This window comes from Pan paniscus, chromosome 5 (genome assembly GCF_029289425.2).
Source record: "Pan paniscus chromosome 5, NHGRI_mPanPan1-v2.0_pri, whole genome shotgun sequence".
Classification (NCBI taxonomy): domain Eukaryota; kingdom Metazoa; phylum Chordata; class Mammalia; order Primates; family Hominidae; genus Pan; species Pan paniscus.
Genome location: NC_073254.2, coordinates 28,589,569 through 28,606,481, shown reverse-complemented (window position 1 = coordinate 28,606,481; position 16,913 = coordinate 28,589,569). Strand labels below are relative to the sequence as shown.

The window sequence follows — 16,913 nt, the reverse complement described above, 5'->3', positions numbered from 1 at the left end:
ATATGTTGATCACTGTTGAGGCTGAGTGATAAGTAAAAAGGGATTCATTATACCATTTTCTCTACTTTTGAATATGTTTAAACTTTTTCCATAATAAAAAGATAAAAATAAAATCATTAGCAAAGCTTTCTCTCTACTTTCCAACATCTGTGCTCATGGATGCTTTGTTTCTCCCCCTGCCCATCCACCATGTATATTCATTCATTAACCAAATGCCTACTGAATGTTTAGTACAGCATAAGCCCTGGGCTAGGTGCTGGCGATGGCCTCACCTTCAAGAAATATACAGTCTAGAGGGGGAGCCCGTAAGGAACTCAGCCATTACCACGCTTGATGGTCAATGTCGCATGAGCAGGACCCACAGAGTGCTAAGGAATGCAGAGAAGGCGCATCTATGCCTTCCCATGTTCCTCATTCCCACTCCTTAATATTCTTTAACAGTATGGCTAATCTCTCCTGATTGTCTACTTTGCTCTTCTAAGGAGAAATTTCCTTTCTCTAAGTGGCCCTGACTTACGCCACTTTATAAGCCAGAGGCTTCACACTGCCTATTCCATGACTCGTGAATATAAAACACTGGACTCTTCCTCCACTCTGTTCCCTGCATGCCTTTGACTTCTGTGATAACTACCCTGACAGCCCCAAAATCCCATCCTCACCCAGTGCTCTCCTACTTACCTCCTGCTCTATAGCCAGTAACAAGTGCCACCACCCCTCTGCCCCCTGCCATACACACACACCCAGGGCAGTACTAATCCCTTTGTTCTACATCTTCACTAGTAACTCACCTGTCCACTGTGTCACTGAATGGAATGAAATGCCACACAGTTTCCACACCAAGGAATCTGTCAGAAGTGTTCAAACTAGAGTGACTCCTTCTTGCCTAGGGGCTGGGTAAAATGAGGCTGAGACCTACTGGCTGCATTCCTAGGAGGCTAGGCATTCTTAGTCACAGGATATTAACAGTTAAGGGAAGAAGTTAATAATGTTTATTGAACAGACCCAGGACTTAACAAACCCAGTAAATAACAGACCCAGGAAATGTCCTGATGTCCTGTCTTATGAACAAAAGCATTCTTAGTTTAAGTTTTGCAGTAACACTCCATCTCAAAAGGAAAAAATAATAAGTTTTGTTTTAAAAATAATATTCCTGTGAAAGTAGTTACACAAAGATTAACAGTCCTTTGTCACAAGCCGTTGTAGTAGAGCACATCTCCCTACTACTTTTTGCTTTGTTATCTTATATATAAACAAGCATTGTACCTAACTAAGACAGATGTGTTCCTCCTCTCGCTTTTGGGAATGCCCTGGTCTCTCTGTGGAGTAGTCACCTTTTTATTCCCTTACTTTCTTAATGAACTTGCTTTCACTTTATTCTGTGGACTTGCCTCAAATTGTTTCCTGTGCAATATCTGAGAACCCTCTGTTGGGGTCTGGACTGGGACCCCTTTCAAGTAACATATTCTGTGATGAGCCATGAAGGGATGATACTGGAGAGACCCCCCTTAACCAAAGGAAAATGGTCTGCACAGCACCAATTGGCCGACTTTGGATAAATCGTAGGATACATTTCATCCCAGGTAAAGGACAAAGTTGGGTTAAAGACCCAACTCAGAAGGGTTAGCGTCCCTCCTGAGACGCAAGGGGTTAGAGGGTCCTCTCAGTAAGGCCTCTTTTGGTCAAAAATGGATTTGACACTACGGGATGTTGACCGCTTTTCTCTTTGAACTAATCTGCCTTGAACTGTTTGCTGACAGCTGTGGGTGACAGGATTAGGCATGTACAGGATAGTGGGACAATGAGGAGCTTTCTCTCCTGCAAAGGGGGAAATGTGAGAGCTGACTGCCTGCTGGAGAAGATCTCTTCACAACTGACAAGCAGCTGCCTAGACTTTTGATTCAGTGTTGCTGCACCGGGTGGGTCTTTCCCTGGTCTCCCTGAGCTCCTCGCCTCCCAGCCCCACAACAGACAATGCTTTTCGCCCTTCCCTTTCCTCTCTCTCTCTCCTGTCTCTTTACTATCTTTTCTGTCTTGCAGGGCAACTGTCTGCTTTTCCATCTTGCCCAGAGACCACATGTTGAAACTCCTGGTTAGAGGTCATCCCACCCCACTTTAAGTGGATCAAAGATGACAGGCAGGGGCCAACAGGGGCAAGTTTGAGCCTTGCCAGGCTGATGCTGGGTGATGAGTGGGGTGACTAGTATCTATGTTTGTCATGTGTATTTTGCTCTGGACAAAATGGAAAATGTTCATTTGTTTCCCCCACATAGCCTGTTGGGTGGCATCTTGCAAAACTGAGAGGCTTTGCCTATGGGTTCACGAAATGGAAAAAGATGATTTTCTTTTATAATGTGGCTTGGGCCCCACAGCTATGGGGCAACAAGCAAGACTATCAAAGCCACTCAGAGAAAGGTAACCCAGAAACCTGGCATGCTGGCAAAAAGGTAGGAATTTCCTGCCAGTCAGGCTTCTGGCCTCTCTGTCTGTGAAAACTGGTTAAATGAATGGTCAAAATCACTTGCATTATCAGAGCTTTTAGGCTTGGTGTGTAATAACTAGGTAGGACATATACTTTTAGGGATAGCTAATGGCAGCTATGAGGGAGGAATACTCTGCTCTTGGCACACTGGGATCAGAGAAGCATGTTCTTGACCACCTGGAAGGTATGGAAATGTCCCCACCCCAACTGAGAGATAAGACTCCCATAGGGGATGGGCTAATTCTCTCTTTTTGGGGATCAAGGATCCAGTATAAAAATGGGACTCTTAATTTTGGAGGATCTGTTTTGCCTTCCAACCATGCCTGCTTATTAGGCCCTAGAAACTGCATGCTTTCCTGACCCTGTTCCTTGAAGGGCTTCTGCCTGAAGCCAGTAATCCAATTAAGAAACTTAAAACTGGCAAATAAAAAATATTATAATTATTAGATCTTCTTCCATCTCTCTGTGTATTTATATGTGTTGTGTGTGTGATGTTTACATATGAAAGAGCTCTGGTTAACTGACTTAAAGAAAAATAAGTGGCTGGGTACAATGGCTCACACCTGTAATCTCAGCACTTTGGAAGGCTGAGGTGGGCAGATCACCTGAGGCCAGGTGTTCAAGACCAGCCTGGTCAACATGGTGACACCCCGTCTCTACTAAATATACAAAAGTTAGCCAGGTGTGGTGGCACACGACTGTAGTCCCAGCTACTCAGGAGGCTGAGGCAGGAGAATCACTGGAACCCAAGAGCCAGAGATTGCAGTGAGCTGAGATTGCATCACTGCACTCCAGCCTAGGTGACAGAACAAGACTCTATCTCAAAAAAAAAGGGGTAGTGCAGGTGTGGTGGCTCATGCCTGTAATCTCAGCACTTTGGGAAGCCAAGGCAGGCAGATTACCTGAGGTCAGGAGTTCAAGACCAGCCTGGCCAACATGGTGAAGCCCCATCTCTACTAAAAATACAAAAATTAGCCATGTGTGGTGGTGTGTGCCTATAATCCCAGGTACTCGGGAGGTTGAGGCACGAGAATTGTTGAACCCGGGAGGTGGAGGTTGCAGTGAGCCAAGATTGTGTTATCACACTCCAACCTGGGAGACAGAGCAGGACTCTGTCAAAAAAAAAAAAAAAAAAAAAGTACCTGTTTTGTCAGAAAAATAAAAACTTTAATGTCATTTAGTTCACATGACTTTTAGACATTTAGTCTAAATTAGGCAAGCTGAATACTGCCCTTGGTAAATGTGTTAAGGTCATAAACTGCTTCTATGACATTTTTAATAATTATTTGACTTGTCTGCTTTACAGCAAATTCCAGGTAAGGCCTTGAGATGTATGGAATTAGCCTGGTCCCCTGACTAGGCTGGGAAGGTCAGACTTTACAGCTCTGTCCTTGTCTTGGGCTCTACAATCAGATACAAGGTTAAAATCGTTCACTCACCAGGTTTTTCACCCAAAATAAAAGTTGCTACGAGTTAACATTGTAACATATGTAATTGAGACTACTGGAGCAAGGTATGTAAGAAAAGTAGAATGTATTTTTTGTAAAAGCTTATAAAAAGACATGGGAATGTGAGGAGTTTCTTGCCTAGTTCAGAGGGCTGAATAATTATTTTAAGTTAGATAGAATAAAGCTAAAAATTTGAGCAAATGGTGGAAAGTTTGTGAAAAATTAATCTTGTAAAAGAAATTCTGTGTGTGAACAAATTGACTAAAATTAAGAGGGTATTGTTTAGTTTTTCCATAAATTGAATACTGGAAAAATGCACAACAGGGTTTTCTTAGAGCACTGATCTACTCTTCAGCAAAATTTTTTTTAAGTTTTAAAACTTTTATAAGTTTAACGTTGGCACTGTATGTTTACCTAGTCATTGGTACAATTTACATCAAGTTTCATACTTACCCATTTTTGTGAAGATATCGTACACAAAGATACATATTCAATAACTGAGAAACAAGTAAAACTTCTGATCTATACTTTCAGGTTTGTTCGATCATGATAACTTCTGATAAGAATCATCGTCATATCAGTTTTTTGCCTCTTCCACAAGGACATCATCATTTTATCTAAGAGTTCACTCTGGGTTTTATTGCAGAACACAGATTCCCTCAATTGCTTTTTTCTTGCAAGTGTCTTTTTCCGTAATTTTTTCTTATAACCAGCCTTTCTCTTCAACCAAAGGCCAGAATGAAGTCGAAGAAACCTATAGATGACAGCTTTCACAGTCTTTCTCTCGCCTTTTTGTGTACAAATGAATGTTAGAGATCTGACTGGCAGCTTCAGGACACTTGGAACCAAGGGGGCCACTCTATTAAAGATTACCGCAGGATGCCCACATGTCAGGTTTCTGACAGATGTGGTAAGTCTGGGAGCAGAGGAAACAACTGGTGTCTGAATATGACTAAAACGTCCAGTGGACAATGCAGAAATGAGAGGCATTCTTGACACAGTTTTGGTAGGCTGAAGATGCCAAAATATTCAGGGGCTATAAGATTCCTGAAGCTGCTCTCACTGCACTGGCAAAGGCAGAGGCAGCCATCTTGCCATCAACAAAAAATTTAAAGGGTTATAAAAGGTTTATGAGAATCTTACTTTACAGTCAAACTGATTAGGAGTGAGTAGATTTTGTCCGAATGATTTTATTAAAAATTGGATTTGACATTAATAGTACATTAATGCAAAAGTGAAATTTGGCTTTCTCTTTTGAACAAGATTTTCATGTAATATTAAAAGATAAAAGATTTTTGTTTGTCTTTTGAATAAACTAAAGAAAAAAAAAGAAAGGAGAGAAAAGAGACATTATTTGGAAAGCTAACTCTTCCCTCTATCAATGGGTAAAGGTTTTTGCCTTTTTAAAATCTTTAAGTTGTCATTTTGGCTAAATAAATGACTTACAGTTACCTGAGATTCTATTTTATAACATAAAGTGTTTTACACCTTTGTTATTTAACAAACATTCCCAAATCAAACTAGGACTTAATTAGGACCTAAAGACTTAATAAGTCTTTCCTGACTTGATAATCCTTTTAGATATTAGGTCCCCTGAAGTCCAATAATGGCATATTTGACTCATTTGACATACTAAAATCATATAGGAAGTATTGTCAAATACAAAATGGCATCTGACATTTTTTGGGTTATTTATATGTGTTATTGGTATGTGTTCCAAAATTATGCAAAACTACTATAATTCTGGTATAACTTAGTATATGTTATCATTAATAGTTATAATTGTTATCTTAAATTATTGTGTGCCACAAGGGGCCAAATTTCCTTGTCAATTGTGTCTCTGACTATAGCTGCCCTAAGACTTTTTGTCATCCACAAGCAATTGTCTCGTTTTGATTCTCTTCAAAAGGCAGTTTATAATCAGTTATAGGACTCTGACAAGTACTCTTATAAAGCAGGACTTTCACAGCTTTGAAGTGTATGCCATTAAAACGAAGAAAAACTTCCAAGACTCTTGGAAAACTAACGTATTCATAAATATTGAGAAAAACAGGAATTGCACAGACAACTAATAGAAGACCAAAATAATCTATTCATGACTTTTTGCCTTTGTTTTGTTTTTCAGAGTCAAGAAAACTTATTTTGAGCTATTTACAGCTTTCAACAATTGAGTATAATATACTACTGTAAACAAAATTTAGAGCACATTTCTTTCTCTCTACCTGATTTCTCCCAAATTTGGAAACTATTTGTGAGTATTTTTAACTTATGGTGATATAGCTACTTACATAAGTCCAGTAAGAATTTTTCCTTTGTGACAAGACACAATTGGAGACACTGGTTATTTTACCAAGGCTTTGACTGGAATGACTGACATGCTTTCAAATGTAAACAAACTGGTTTAAGGAATCAAAATTCATTTATAGAGACAATTAAAGCCCCTAAGAAAACTGACCTCATATCTTGAGCCTTGTACAGGGCTCCTGACCTGTGGTAAGTAAAGAATGTCACTTTCTGACAGGCCCAGGAGCCCCAAATATCTTGGGACATCCAGAGGAGAGAAACTTATCCAACTCATATTTGCAGACACACATAAATCATGACTGGTCTCAAGGCTTTAAAAAGTCTAATCTAAGATTAGATTATAGAACACAGTTCCATCAAAGCCAAAAGAGCCTATATGGCAAATAATTATTCTTGCTTCACTTTATACAAATAACCAGGCCACATACAATAAGACTAAAATTTATTTTGCCAACAAATCAGTCCACATACAATAAGACTAAAATTTATTTTGCCAACAAATCAGTCCTACCATGGTTTGTTTAAATAAAAACAGGGACTGGAGAGAGAAAAATTATGTTTCACAAACTATGGTACACCTGTTACTAGACTCTAGTCTCATCCATTGTTTTTGAGTTTTTTCTGCAATTTAGACTGACCCTGCTTATTCCTGTGAACCAACCAGTGAGCTCTGGCTGCTGCTCAAAAGAAACATGAGGCATGATTAACATAAAAATCTGAATCACTATTATAATTCTGGACACATAATGAAATCAGCTAGCGACCCCATATCAGCTTGGTTCCCACAATTGCCCAGTTCATAGAAAGCTGTCTTATTTAGTTGATTTGAGACAATTTTACTGATTTCACTTTACAGTTGTAGAATATATTGCTGTTGTACTCTTTGTATATAATTCAGGATAAGCTTACTCAATGTTTTCTTAAATACTTACTAATCTTCCAGGTATCATCTTTCATCAGGACTCAGAGTTTTGAATGACCTTCACCATACTAACACTTTATGACTAAACTCCTCCCAACTCTAAATACAAGAGACCCTAAATATTGTTAGGCAGGAATATCATTGCCCCTGTTCAGCCTGAAGAAGCTACAGAAGATAAATTTCTATCCCTCTGCACCCTTCAGGATTAAGGGTCCCCTTATAAATGGGAGGGGGGAAATGTGTCAGAGGCATTCAAACCAGAGTGACTCCATCTTGAATTAGGGCTGGGTAAAATGAGGCTGAGACCTACTGTGCTGGATTCCCAGGAGGCTAGACATTTTTAGTCATAGGATATTTACAGTTAAGGGAAGAAGTAATAATGTTTACTGAACAGACCCAGGACTTAACAAACCCAGGAAATAACAGACCCAGGAAATGTCCTGATGTCCTGATATCTTACGAACAAAAGCATTCGTAGTTTAAGAATAAGTTTTGCAGTCAGGTACGGTGGCTCATGCCTGTAATCCCAACACTTTGGGAGGCCAAGGCGGGTGGATCACCTGAGGTCAGGAGTTTGAGACCGGCCTGGCCAACATGGTAAAACCCCATTTCTACTAAAAATACAAAAATTACCCAGGCATAATGCACATGCCTGTAGTTCCAGCTGCTCAGGAGGCTGAGGCAGGAGAATTGCTTCAACCCAGGAGGCAGAGGTTGCAGTGAGCTGAGATCGCGCCACTGCACTCCAGCCTGGGCGACAGAGCGAGACTCCGTCTCAAAAAAAAAAAAAAAAAAAAAAAAAAAAAAATAATAATAATGTTTTGCTTTAAAGATAATACAGATTCTTTCCAAAGTAGTTACACAAAGATTAACAATCCCTTGTCACAAACCCTTGTAGTAAAAGCACATCTCCCCATGACTTTTTCCTTTGTTATATATAAATAAGCATTATACCTAAGGCAGACGTGTTTCTCCTCTTGCTTTTGGGAATGCCCTAGTCTCTCTATGGAATAGCCACCCTTTTATTCCCTTACTTCCTTAATGTACTTGTTTTCACTTTACTCTGTGGACTCACCTCGAATTCTTTATTGCACAAGATCCAAGAACCCTCTCTTGAGGTCTGGTTTGGGACCCCTTTCTGGTAACAGATCCACTGGTGTAATCAGAATGAATGGGATGCCAAAAAGGCAGAGGAAAACTGTCAAGATGAAATTAAGGCACAGCAGTAATGGAATATAACAAAGGAATAAACATTTTACTGTTTAACACTAAAAACAGCATAAACTAATAGGTCTTAACACAAGTAAGAGAAGAGGTCTATGTCAATCTTTGAAATTGTTAAAACATTGTAATGACAAAAATTTTTTTAAGGTTCATTTGTTTATCCATGTTGGTTGTTTTGTTGTTGTTGTCATGTTGCTGTTACTATATTTTTGCCTAACCTATAGCATCACACTAAACACTTCAGACAGAAGTGTTTAAAACAGAAAGCTCTGCAAAATCATCTAAATGGGCTCTGAGGGGCACTGCTGAAGTACCATCATCTCCTCATAAGGGCAATTCCAACGTTTAAGGTTATTTGCTAAAAGAATGCCCTGGCAACGAAGTGGCAGTTTCACATTTGATACATATATTTTGTGATGACAACATCTGAGGGTAAATCCCCAAAGTGGGCCACAATAATTTTTGGCTAAATCAAGCCCAGCTCTCTCTAATGCACAGACTCTGAGATCTTGAGTAAATCACTTAAACTTTCTGGGTCATGGTTTTTTCATCTGAGAAATTAAGATTCTGGGCTTGATGGCTAAAGACCTTCCAGCTCCAACATAACAGGGCTCTATAATTAAGAGCAACCTTTCCACATGTATTGGGGTGTTAGCAGGAATTCAAGTGACAACTGAGGGCATTTCCACCCTAAGAAAGCAAATCTCTAGTAACACTCTTATGTTCTCACTCCTCAATGTTTATTAAGCCCGGCTAAATGTTCTTCTTAGGATCAGGCACTTAGTAAGCAGCTTAGCAATCTTAACTGTTATTAATGTAAATCACTTCTGAGGAAAGCAAATTGCTATATAACAATATTAAAATACATACTGATGATCAGAGTCATTTGAAGTAAAAAAAATCAGGGTTGGAATCCCAACTCCACTGATCACTAACTATATGACCCTGAACATGTTATTTAAAATATCTGTGCTTCTGTCTCTTGATTGTAACATAGAGACAGTACTGACCTCACAGGTGTATTGAAAGGATTAAGTACAAATAACAGATATAGCACACCTGGTTAACTAAACATTAGTTCTTTCTCAGCCAGTGCTGGACATTAAATTCTGATAGGTATGCCTAATTTCCACCCCATTTCTGGTTTCATCCTGAATTTCCATGTATAAATTACCTTTCCTTGCCCTGCATTATTGACAAGGACCCTCTCCTTGACCAAACTTTAGTCAGGCTCCTCTGAGTCCTCTTTGCAACTAGGCCTCCACTTTGACCTATACAAACTGCAACTTTCAGCACAACCCATTTCATCAACCCTCCACACTAAGACATTTGAACAAACACTAGCTCAGGTTCTATCAGCCCAAGGCCATGTCCCTAGGATGACAAAACCACCTCCTTAACATGCCTACCTGAGAAAGCTCAGAGCTTTCTCAAATTATTTCTTAAGCCAAAATAACTTACTGTTCGTTCTAGCCAACACCTGATAATAGGTCCCTGACCTTCCTTTTCTAGAGCATTTACTCCTGAAAGCTTGCAACTGTAAATCTTTTCCTTGTACCTTTGAGATGTAAATCCTCTACCACCCAGAAACAGTTCCTCAAGGACCTGGGAGCCACCTCTTTGAAATGTAAACATCCAGAGAGATACCTCTCCTGTTGCCCAGTTCTTCTTGTAGGAGGGTTAAGAGCCTAACTGGTGGGCATCTTGTCCCAAATTGCAAAGCTATATTTCCTGTCCTAAAGACACAAGAACCAATTTGCACAACTATATTTCCTGTCCTAAGGATACAAGAAGTTTGTTTCTCCTCCAGATAAACACCAATTAACAAACCCACACTGCCTAACTACACATACAAATCACCCTTAATGTCTTTTAGTACCTTTTGTTTAGTACATCCCAGCATTTAAAAGGGCTCCTGTCTTTTGTTCAGTTCAGTTAAGCTCTGGTAACACTGAGGTCTCTCCCCTACTGAAGTAGTACTGAATAAAATATGTCTTATCATTTTTTAAAGTGTCGGCTGCAAAACTTTAACATTATTCACTTAGCAAACATTTGTTGAATACTTCCCATGTTCTAGGTGCCATACAATGATACTAACAATGAGCAAGACATTGTCACCTTCCTCAAAAAATTTGTAATTCACAGAGGGGGACAGGCATGCATGCAAAATATAGCAGTTCCAAGGCAGTAAGATAAGTACCAATGGTACAAAGTTGTAACTAGCATCTCAAAATTCACTTACCCAGTAGCATACATGATTTACTGTTAAAAAAAAAAAAGTCCATTTTTATATCTCCATCAAAAAAACATGGACTTCAGCCAGGCACAGTGGCTCAGGCCTCTAATCCTATCACTTTGGAAGGCTGAGGCAGGAGGATCACTTGAGCCCAGCAGTTCAAGAACAACTTGGACAACACGGTGAGACCCTATTTCTACAAAAAGAAAAAAAAAAAAAAGCAGGAACCACCTCTATGCACACGGTAATAACACCTTACATTGTATAGCATTTTATTTTTACCAAGGGTTTTGATATATATGTTATTAAATATTTTTTATTTGGATGAGTAAAAGTATACATTAACAGTACTTTATAATTTAGAAACTACTTTCACCATTTAGATAAGGTAGCCATTAGTATTCCCTGAATGTAATTAAATAACTATAGCTCTATCAGGGCTGTTTGTATCTACTAATCTACCAAATAAGAATTTCAGAAAAGACAAAGAATAAGGTAAGATTTTCTTTCTCTGGTTGCAGAACTCTGAATTTAACTAACATCATTGAATGCCACACCTACAATGGGTGAATTTTATGGCATATAAGTTATACTTCCATAAAGCCCTAACAAAATAAAATAAAAATAAGAACTGAACAGAAGATGAGAACATTAGTGAATTGAAACATAGGTCATTAGAAAATTTCCAAACTAAAGAGGAAAAAATACAACGGAAAATAGGAAAAAGAGTTTAGGAGTCAAATAGAACAGGGTGAAAGAGTCTAAAGGATATAAAATTGTACTTCTAGGAGCGGAGAAAACTGATCAGACCAGAAGAAATACTATTTGATGAGATAGCTGCTGAGAATATTCTAAAACTGGCCAGGGGTGGTGGCTCACACCTGTAATCCCAGCACTCTGGTAGGCTGAGGCAAGTAGATCAGTTGAGGACAGGAGTTTGAGATCAGTCTGGCCAAAATGGTAAAATCTTATCTCTACTGAAAACACAAAAATTAGCCAGGTGTGGTGGCACGTGTAGTCAGTCCCAGCTACTCAGAAGGCTGAGGCAGGAGGATCACCTAAGCACAGGAGGCAGAGGTTGCAGTGAGCTGAGATCACACCACTTCACTCCAGCCTGGGCCACAGAGCAAGATTTTGTCTCAAAAAAAATTTTTTTTAATTAAAGAATATTCTAAAACTGATTCAAGAACCTCTATGATCCCCAAGCAAGATAGACAGTAAAGAAAAAGTGTATCAGCATATCTTAACAGAACCCTTCAATACCAAAGACAAAGAAAAAATTTTTAACACACAGAGGAAAAAGGCACATCACCTCTAAAGGACCAAAGTGAGACTGACAGCCAATTTCTCAACAAAAACAATGGAAAACAGAGGACAATGAAATTACATCTTTAAAGTACTGAAAGAAACTGACAACCTAGATAGAATTCTACATGCAGCAAAAATATGCTTCAAAAATTAAGACAAAATAGTTTCAAACAAGTAAAAATAGAAAGAAATACTAAAGGGAGTTCTTCCAGCAGAAAGAAAATAATCCCAAAGGGAAATACAGACTTACATGAAGGAATGAAAATAAATGATAAATATAGATAAATACTAACTGTATAAAACAGCAATAATGTATCATGTTATTTTATTCATGTGTGGAATTAAACTGATACAACCATTCCAAAAAGAGCAAGGGGTTTATAGAGTCAAAGTATTCTGATAACACTACACCATCACGGAAGGATTAAAATACTAATTTAAAGTATATTCATAAGTGAAAAATAGATGCTATAATCTCTAGGATAACAGTCAAAAGAGTAAAACACAATGTATAACTAACAAGAAAAGAGAGAAGAAAACTGAATTAAAATTTATTAACTTTTTTAAAGGAAAAAAAGAACAAAGAACAGATAGGACAGTTAGAAAACAAATAGTACAATGGGAAGTTTAAACCCAATTATATTATCAAGTACTTTACATGTAAATGAACTATTAGCTGCTCCGAAGACTGTCAGGTGAGATAAGTAAACAAAAGCCAGCTATATGCAGCTTATAAAAGAAACAACTAAAAATAGAGTCAGGAAATTTAAAGTATATAAGAATATATACCATGCAAACACTAACCAACTAACAAAGGAGAGTTGGTATATACTCCTATAAGACCTGTAGACAGTAAGTCAAGAACCATTACGAGAGCTACAGAGACGAAAGGTGTCCAATACACCAAGGAATTATAACAATTATAAGTTTGTATATATCCAATAACATATCCTCAAAATATATACTTAAAAACTGACAGAATGAAAAGTAGAAAAATTCATCATCTCAGTGAGAGATTTTGCTTATCCTTCCCAATAACTGACAGAACAAGCAGCCTGAAAAATTGTAGATAGAAACTTTGATCAATACAATTAATGAATTTGACCCAATCTATGTGCACCAAATTCTGCAATTACAACTACAGATTATATTGTATAGTCTATTCAAGTGCATGTCTATCACTCAGCAAAAATGATCATATCCAGGCCATAAGAATAGTCTCAAAAATATCAAAAGACTAAAATGTTAATAGCGTGTTCTTTGACAATAGCTGGATTAAGCTAGAAATCAACAAAAAGATTTTTAGAATATCCTAAACCATTGGAAATTAAGCAATAAATGTCTAATAACTTATGGTCAAAGAAAAAACACATGGATATTTTTAAGTATTTTGAGCAGAAAAAATGTGACAGAATTTAAGAGGATACTATTAAAGCCATGCTTGAGGAAAATGCAGAGCTTTGAATGCATATGTTAGAAAAGCTGAAAATCAATAATCTAAGTAGCATTTTCACAAAGTTAGAAAAAACAGAAAACCTAAAGCCAAAAATATTAGGAAAGAACAAACTATGAACAGAAATTAATAAATTAGAAAATAAGCATACAATAGCAAAAAAAAAGTCAAAATAAGTTCACTGATAAAATAATAAATTTGATAAACCCCAGGCAAGACTGATCAAAGGGGGAAAAAAGGCACAGATTGTAAATATCAAAAATGAAAAGGGAGGCACTATTCAGCTACTTACACCAATCTCTCTCCTAAACACAGACAAATTCTCAAACAAAATATCACTAAATTGAGTCCAACAAAACACTAAAATAATAGCATATCAGTTGGATTTATGATAGAAACGCAAAACTGTTCTAACATTTTTTAAAAATGTGATTACCATATTGACAAAATAAAGGAGGAACAAATCATATGATCATCTCGATAACTGCGGAAAATCATTTGCTAAAACTCAACACATGTTCATAATTAAAATATCTATTAATTAGAAATAAGAGATCTTCTTAATCGATAAAAAGGTTTCAACAACACTTGTAAGCAAGAGCCATATTTTAAATATTGACTGCTTTCCCCCTGAAATTGGGAATAAGACAAAGTACATGCTATCACCATTTCTATTCAAAATTATAATTGAGGTCCTAGATAGAGCAATGAGGCAATAAAAAAAGTGTAAGATACAAGAATCAGGCAAGAAGGAAACAAAGCTCTTTATCCATCACATACAGTGATGTACACAGAAAATCCAAATCATTCTACAAATAAGTTATTAAGATTAAGAAGTGAATGCAGCAAAATCCCTAGAATCAAGGTCAAGATACAAAAATGCATTTATGCCCGGGCACAGTGGCTCACGCCTGTAATCCCAGCACTTTGGGAGGCTGAGGCGGGTGGATCACGAGGTCAGGAGATCAAGATCATCCTGGCTAACAAGGTGAAACCCCATCTCTACTAAAAATACAAAAAATTAGCCAGGCGTGGTGGCAGGTGCCTGTAGTCCCAGCTACTCGGGAGGCTGAGGCAGGAGAATGGCATGAACCTGGGAGGCAGAGCTTGCAGCGAGCCCAGATCGCGCCACTGCACTCCAGCGTGGGCAACAGAGAGAGACTCTGTCTCAAAAAATAAAAATAAAAAAATAAAAAAAAATACAAAATAAAAAAATAAAAACAAAAATGTATTTATATACACAAGAAACAAAAAATTACAAGGTGAAAAGATGGCATTTGCAATAACAACAAAAAGAACAAATCTAATGAAAGAAGTACAATACTACAGAGAGAACTTCAAAACGTTACTTAGAGAAATTAAAGACAACATAATTAAATGGAGAGCTATATTGTGTTCATTGATTAGAAGACTCAATATTATAAAAATGTCAACTCTCCCAAACTCATCTACACAGTCAATGCAATTCCAATCAAAATCTATCAGGTTGTTTGTGGAAACTGACAGGATGATACTAAAATTTGTATGTAAACGCCAAACACTAAAAATGGGCTAAAAGAAAATCAAGACAAAAAACAAAACTGAAGAACTTATACTACCTGATATCAGGATTACATCAATGTAAAACACTTTTTGGTTTTGTTTTTTTGAGACAGGGTCTTGCTCTTGTTGCCCAGGCTAGAGTGCAGTGGTGCAATCTTGGCTCACTACAACCTCTGCCTCCTGGGTTCAAGCAATTCACATGCCTCAGCCACCCAAGTAGCTGGGATTACAGGCGTGAACCACCACACCTGGCTTATTTTTGTATTTTTAGTAGAGACGGGGTTTCACCATGTTGGCCAGGCTGGTCTCAAACTCCTGACCTCAGGTGATCCACCCACCTCGGCCTCCCAAAGTGCTGGGATTATGTAAGACACTTTATTAGACAAATACATCATAAGGACAAAATACAGAATCCAGACAGAGATTCACAAGCATATGATTACTTATTTTTATGAAAAGAATGCCACTGCAATTTAATGGAGAAGAGATAATATTTTCAATAAATAACGCTGGGTCAACAGGATATTTACATAGATAAAAATCATTTTGACCCTTACCTCACACCCTACACAAAAATCAATTCAAAGGGGTTATAGATCTAAATGTGAAAAGTAAAACAATAAAACTTCTTGGTAGCATAGGAGAATATCTTCATGATATTGGAGCAGGCAAAAAATTCTTAAAGAAGACACAAAAAGCACTAACATTAAAAGAAGATGTATAAATGAGTTCATTAAAATTAAACACTTCTCATGGAAAAATTATAAGAGTTAAAAAGCAAGCTACAGTGTGGAAGAATTCTGTAACACATACATCGCACAAAGGACTTCTATCTAGAAAATATAAAGAACTCCATAAAAATCAATAAGAAAAAGGCCGGGCGCAGTGGCTCACGCCTGTAATCCCAGCACTTTGGGAGGCCGAGGTGGGCAGATTACGAGGTCAGGAGATTGAGACCATCCTGGCTATCACGGTGAAACCCCGTCTCTACTAAAAAAAAAAAAAAAAATACAAAAAATTAGCCAGGCATGGTGGCGGGCACCTGTAGTCCCAGGTACGCGGAGACCGAGGCAGGAGAATGGCGTGAACCCGGTAGGCGGAGTTTGCAGTGAGCGGAGACTGCACTCCAGCCTGGGCGACGACAGAAACTCTGTCTCAAAAAAATAAAAATAAAAAAAAAATCAGTAAGAAAAAGATAATCTTTTTTAATGGACAAAAATATTTGAACTGGCATTTCATGGAAGAGGCTATCCAAATGGCTAATAAAACATGAAAAAATGCTCAATATCACTTATTAGGAAAGTACAAATAAAAACTACAATGAGATATCATTTTTCATCTGCCACTATGACTGGCAATACCAACTATGAGCAAGAATGAGAAACAACTAGAACTTTCATACACTGATGTTGAGAATGTCACCGATATAACCACCTGGACAACTGTTTGGCAAATGTTTGATAGCAGTATCACAGCTAAATCATACATATAACCCATGACCTTTCTACTTCTACACAGATGCACAACAGAAATGCTGACATACACATGTATAAGAATGTTTATAGCAGCACTATTTGTAATAGGTGAAAATGGGAACAACCCAAATGTCTATGAACAGTAAATGATTTTAAAAATTGTGCTACAGGCAGCAATGAAATACTATACCAAAATGAGAGAGACAAAAAACAAACTATTACTACATCCAGCAGCAAGGATGAATATCCCAAACAAATAGTTGGTGAAAGCTATCATACGCACACACATAAAGTACACACTGCCTGATTCCATTTGTATAAAGTTCTAAACTGGGCAAAACTAATCAACAGTGTTAGAATTCAGACTATGGGTCACCTTTGGGGGCAGGTAATAACTGAAAAAGGCAAAGGAAGGATTTGGGGGTAATAGTAATCTTCTATTTTTTGATGTGAGTAGTAGTTACACAGAAGACTCACTTGAAAATGCATAAAAGCTATATATCCTTACGATTCGTGCACTTT

General features: G+C 37.7%; 1 protein-coding gene and 1 pseudogene across 7 annotated transcripts in view; both read right to left on the bottom strand.

The window, feature by feature from the left end:
* Positions 1 to 16,913, bottom strand: part of RNF182 (ring finger protein 182) — a 55,755-nt gene that overhangs the window by 25,900 nt on the left and 12,942 nt on the right. For 2 of the 7 annotated variants that reach the window (XM_055113197.2, XM_055113196.2), the window contains exon 2: positions 8,229 to 8,351. The exons of the other annotated variants lie outside the window; for them this stretch is intronic. The gene's annotated coding sequence lies outside the window, so the exon portion shown is untranslated. The remainder of the gene's footprint in view (positions 1 to 8,228; positions 8,352 to 16,913) is intronic. 7 annotated transcript variants of the gene reach the window in all.
* On the bottom strand, positions 4,450 to 5,017 carry LOC100986596 (large ribosomal subunit protein bL35m-like; annotated as a pseudogene).